Consider the following 6,217-nt stretch of genomic DNA (forward strand, 5'->3'; position numbering starts at 1 on the left):
AAGGACAGAGATGGGAATCTATGTGTGGAGCCAGAGGAAATGGGCGAGGTGCTAAATGAGTACTTTGCATCAGTATTCACCAAAGAGAAGGACTTGGTGGATGATGAGCCTAGGGAAGAGAGTGCACATAGTCTCAGTCATCTCATTATCAAAAAGGAGGAGTTGTTGGGTGTCTTGCAAAGCATTAAGGTAGATAAGTCCCCAGGGCCTGATGGGATCTACCCCAGAATAATAAGGGAGGCAAGGGAAGAAATTGCTGGGGCCATGATAGAAATCTTTTTTTCCTCATTGGCTACAGGTGAGGTCCCAGAGGACTGGAGAATAGCCAATGTTGTTCCTTTGTTTAAGAAGGGTGGCAAAGATAATCCAGGAAATTATAGGCCGGTGAGCCTTACGTCAGTGGTAGGGAAACTATTAGAGAGGATTATTCGGGACAGGATTTACTCCCATTTGGAAACAAACAAACTTATTAGCGAGAGGCAGCATGGTTTTGTGAAGGGGAGGTCGTGTCTTACTAATTTGATTGAGTTTTTTGAGGAAGTGACGAAGATGATTGATGAAGGAAGGGCAGTGGATGTTATCTATATGGACTTTAGTAAAGCCTTTGACAAGGTCCCGCATGGCAGATTGGTACAAAAGGTGAAGTCACACGGGATCAGAGGTGAGCTGGCAAGATGGATACAGAACTGGCTCAGTCATAGAAGACAGAGGGTATCAGTGGATGGGTGTTTTTCTGAATGGAGAGATGTGACTAGTGGTGTTCTGCAGGGATCAGTGCTGGGACCTTTGCTCTTTGTAGTATATATAAATGATTTGGAGGAAAATGTAGCTGGTCTGATTAGTAAGTTTGCGGACGACACAAAGGTTGGTGGAGTTGCGGATAATGATGCGGATTGTCAGAGGATGCAGCAGGATATAGATCGGTTGGAGAATTGGGCGGAGAAATGGCAGATGGAGTTTAATCCGGACAAATGTGAGGTAATGCATTTTGGAAGGTCTAATGCAGGTGGGAGGTATACAGTAAATGGCAGAACCCTTAGGAGTATTGACAGGCAGAGAGATCTGGGCGTACAGGTCCACAGGTCACTGAAAGTGGCAACGCAGGTGGATAAGGTAGTCAAGAAGGCATACGGCATGCTTGCCTTCATCGGTCGGGGCATAGAGTATAAAAATTGGCAAGTCATGTTGCAGCTGTACAGAACCTTAGTTAGGCCACACTTAGAATATTGCGTGCAATTCTGGTCGCCACACTACCAGAAGGACGTGGAGGCTTTGGAGAGGGTACAGAGGAGGTTTACCAGGATGTTGCCTGGTCTGGAGGGCATTAGCTATGAGGACAGGTTGGAAAAACTCTGATTATTTTCATTGGAACAACGGAGGTGGAGGGGCGACATGATAGAGGTTTACAAAGTTATGAGCGGCATGGACAGAGTGGATAGTCGGAAGCTTTTTCCCAGAGTGGAAGAGTCAGTTACTAGGGGACATAGGTTTAAGGTGAGAGGGGCAAAGTTTAGAGGGGATGTGCGAGGCATGTTTTTAACACAGAGGGTGGTGAGTGCCTGGAACTTGCTGCCAGGGGAGGTGGTGGAAGCAGATACGATAGCGACGTTTAAGAGACATCTTGACAAATATATGATTAGGAAGGGAATAGAGGGATATGGGCCCCGGAATTGCAGAAGGTGTTAGTTTAGGCAGGCATCAAGATCTGCGCAGGCTTGGAGGGCCGAATGGCCTGTTCCTGTGCTGTACTGTTCTTTGTTCTTTGTTGTTTGTAATTGGTAACCAAAGAGCATGATTGTGTTGTAACTGGGAATCTTGCAGCTCTTCGCACCTGTACTGGCGCTTTTTTGAGCCATCCAATAAGTCCCACTCCCCCTGCTCTTTGCCCGTAGCCCTGTATTATTCAAGTATTTCTCCAATTCCCTTTTGAAAGTTGCTGTTGAATCTGCTACCACCACCCTTTCAGATAGTGCATTCCAAATCACAACACTGCCTTAAAAAAATTCTCATGTTGCCACCAGTTATTTTTGCCTTAAATCTGTGTCCGCTGCTTATCAACCGTTCTGCCAGTGAAACAGTCTATCAAAATCCTTCATGGTTTTGAACACCTCTATTAAATCTCCTGTTAACCTTCTCTGGTCTCGGTAGAACACTCGAGCTTCTCCAGTCTCTCCAAATAACTGAAGTCTCTTATCCCTGGTACAAATCTAATAAATCTCTTTTGCACCCACTCTAAGGCCCCAATATTCCTCCTAAAGTGTGATGCCCAGAATTTAACACAATTCAACTGAGGGATAGCATTGAGTTGTTGAGGCTGGGAAAGGGTGGGGTCAATTAAAAATTTCAGCTGAGCTTGATAGATCTTTGTTAAGCAAAAGGTTAGAGAACTAAGGCGGGTAGACGGAATTAAGATACAGTCAAGCCATGATCCAATCAAATGCAGAACAGGCTCAAAGGGCTGAATGGCCTACTGCTGTTCATAAGTTCCTATTGGGATGAAACAGTTTTCCATTTTGTCATTCAATTTTTACATTTTACAACTTAGTTTCCCTTCTTTCCTTCCTGCAAATATATACCTTTACCACAACAGATCCTGAAATTCTAAATTGTCAGTGCCTTGTGTGTTATTATCCGTAGTGTTTTGCCTTTGTTTTCGTGTTTAATTCACTGCCACCTCTCTTCCAGGAATGCCCCACCTTGAAGAAGCAACATTCATGCCACACAAATGTCGGGCAATGACTATCTCCAACAAGCGAGAATCTAACCATCTCCTCTTGGCTTTACCATCACTGAATCCCCTACCATAAACATCCTGGTGATCACCGTTAACCAGAACCCTAACTGGACCAGCCATATAAATACTGTGACTACAAGAGCAAGTCAGGGGCTGGGAATCCTGCGACCAGTAAAGCACCTCCTGACTCCCCAATACCTGTCCACCATCTACAAGGCACAAGTCAGGAGTGTGATGGAATACTCTCCACTTGTCTGGATGGGTGCATCTCCAACAGCACTCAAGAAGCTCGACACTATCCAGGACAAAGCAGCCCGTTTGATCAGCACCCATCCACCACCTTTAACATTCACTCCCTCCACTACTGACACAGTGGTAGCAATGTGTACCATCTACAAGATGAACTGCAGCAACTCGCCAAGGCTCCTTTGACAGCACCTTCCAAACCCTGCCCTCTATCACCTGGAAGGACAAGGGCAGCAGACGGATGGTAACACCACCACTTGCAAGTTCCCCTCCAAGCCACACACCATCCTGGCTTAGAAATATATTGCCGTTCCTTCACTGTTGCTGGGTCAAACACTTGGCACTCCCTTCCTGATAGCACTGTGGGTGTACCCGCACAAGATCGACTGCAGCGGTTCAAGAAGGCGGCTCACTACCAACTTCTCAAGGGCAATTAGAGATGGGCAATAAATGCTGGTCTTGCCAGCGACGCTCACATTCCAGGAACGTATAAAAAAGTCTGCTCTTCTCTGATAGGATTTCCCTATGTCACTATCACCTTTTTCACCATCACTGAAAGACTATTAAATCTCTAATGTCTTCTAGTTCTGATGAACGGTCATTAGCATGAAATGTTAACTCTGTTTCTCTCTTCGCAGATGTTCCCCAACCTACTGAATGTTTCCAGCATTTTCTGTTTTTATTTCAGAATACCGGCATCGGCAGTATTTTGCTTTTGTGCCAGTTTTAATGTTTTTTTAGTTTTTTTAGTTTTAGAGATACAGCACTGAAACAGGCCCTTTGGCCCACCGAGTCTGTGCCGACCATCAACCACCCATGTTATACTAATCCTACACTAATTCCATATTCCTACCACATCCCCACCTGCCCCTATATTTCCCTACCACCTACCTATACTAGGGACAATTCATAATGGCCAATTAACCTATCAACCAGCAAGTATTTGGCATGTGGGAGGAAACCCACGCAGACACAGGGAGAACTTGCAAACTCCACACAGGCAGTACCCAGATTTGAACCCGGGTCGCTGGAGCTGTGAGGCTGCGGTGCTAACCGCTGCGCCACTGTGCCGCCCTAATCTGCTTCATGACAGCGTGGTTGGTAACGTAGCATTTGTTGGGTTGGGGATAAAAGTAACAGAGCTGCAATAGCTTTGAACAGAGAGCACGTCCTATTATGCTCATACAGTAGAGAGCCAATAGTCCTGTGAAAGCAATGTGTCGCAGATTGTTGATTGACAAAGTAGACGTAGAGAGGATGTTTCCTCTGGTGGGGCAACCTAGAAGGAGAGGTCATAGTTTTAGGATAAGGGGTAGCAGATTTAAAACAGAGATGAGGAGAAATTACTTCTCTCAAAGAGTCGTGAGTCTGTGGAATTCACTACCCCAGAGTGCGGTGGATGCCGGGACATTGAGTAAATTTAAGGAGGAGATAGACAGATTTTTAATTAGTAATGGGTTGAAGGGTTATGGAGAATGGGCAGGAAAGTGGAGTTGAGGCCGAGATGAGATCAGCCATGATCGTATCGAAAGGCGGAGCAGACTTGAGGGGCTGAATTGCCTACTCCTGCTCCTAGTTCCTACGTTCGTAGGCTGAACAATACCGAGCTACGTAAGGAGATATTAGGACTGGTGACCAAAAGCTGGGTCAAAAAGTAACGTTTACAGGAATTGCTTAACGAGGAGAGAGAGTTAAGAGTCTTGTGGTGGTTTAGAGAGGGAATTTCAGAGCTTCGGGCCTTGGCACCTGAAGGCACAGCCACTTATGGTGGAGTGAAGGAAATCAGTAATGTGCAAGAGACCAGAATTGGAGGAGTGCAGAGATCGCGGAGGATTTCAGGGCTGCAGTAGATAGGGAGAAGGGAGGCCAAGTAGTGATTTGAACACAAGGATGAGTAAATTCAAGGTATTGTCAGATCAGGAGCCAGTGCAGGTCAGTGAGCACAGCGATGATGGGTGAACGACACTAGAAGTAAGTTAGGACATGGGCAGTTTTGGATGATCTCAGTTCAGAGTGTGCATGGTGGGAGGCCAGCTTGGAGAGCTTTGCATCTTTTTCTTTCTATCTTGCTCTTTCTCTCTGTACATTTGCCTTGTATATTTTTTCTCTTTCTGTATGTAGTTTTGCCTTATTCTTTCTTGGAAATTTAGCTGTCAAAAATACAATAATTTTAGTAAACATCACTTTCCTCATTTTCATTGACAAAACACTGGTTTCTGTGGCACTTTGAATATTATTGGCTATACAGAGAGACATGGCATGTGGAGTGGAGGATGGAGGTACAATATTGAGCAGAAAGTTAGCTAAAACCAGAGAGTGATAAACATAAATAGGGAGAGGCACAGAATGATTGTAAGATGAACATAGTGAGGGCTAGAACAACACATTTTGCACACCAATTACCTTGTCGTCACCTTCCCTATTTTGCCACTCACATTCCCTGCAATCGGTTTTATGTTTCTACATGGACTGTGTGCACTATTAACCCTCAATTTAACAAATAACAGAGATAGCAAGCACCCTGAATAGTCTAAATAGTTTTCCAGTTAGTGCAGTATAGAAACTCATCTCTGTTAATTACCTTTTATATGCCACCTATAAGATGCTAAGTAAAAAATCAATACACTCCCCACTATAGATTCCATTGTTGTCACTTATATCGGAGGCTCTGTAACAAATGTAGGTGTAATGTACCTACAAGTTGTGGCCAGATGTGGAGGGAGCTTTAAGCTGGAAAATTATTAGTCAGCTGTACAATGCTAATTAATAATTTTAGAAGTGCTCTTATTTAGGCAAATATGGCAACCAATTTTCACAAACAGCAATATAATAAATTACCAGATCATTTTATTTTAGTGGAGTTGGTTTGAAGGATAAGTATTGTCAGGTAGGAATGCCAATTTTGTTTGAATGTATTCCTGGAGATTTCATCACATGCTGCCCCGATTATTGGTTGTCCGACACGTCCATCCTCACCGTGCGCTGCCTTCCCACATAAATCGGACAAAGAAAGCTCTTCATTTTCCAATTGGATAATTCTTCACTGTCGGTCAAACTGCCTTTACTGCCATTGTCAACATTTTAATTAAAAATAAATAGATGAGTTCAAAGGAAATTAAAAACAATTTTTTTTAATGCACAATTATTTTCCTCCAGGGTTTTGATCGCAGCAGTGTCCTGGAGACTAATCTTCATTACTGGAGACTCTAGGCCAATCTTGGCAATCCTGGATATCCT

Source organism: Heterodontus francisci, chromosome 1 (assembly GCF_036365525.1).
Source record: "Heterodontus francisci isolate sHetFra1 chromosome 1, sHetFra1.hap1, whole genome shotgun sequence".
Classification (NCBI taxonomy): Eukaryota; Metazoa; Chordata; class Chondrichthyes; order Heterodontiformes; family Heterodontidae; genus Heterodontus; species Heterodontus francisci.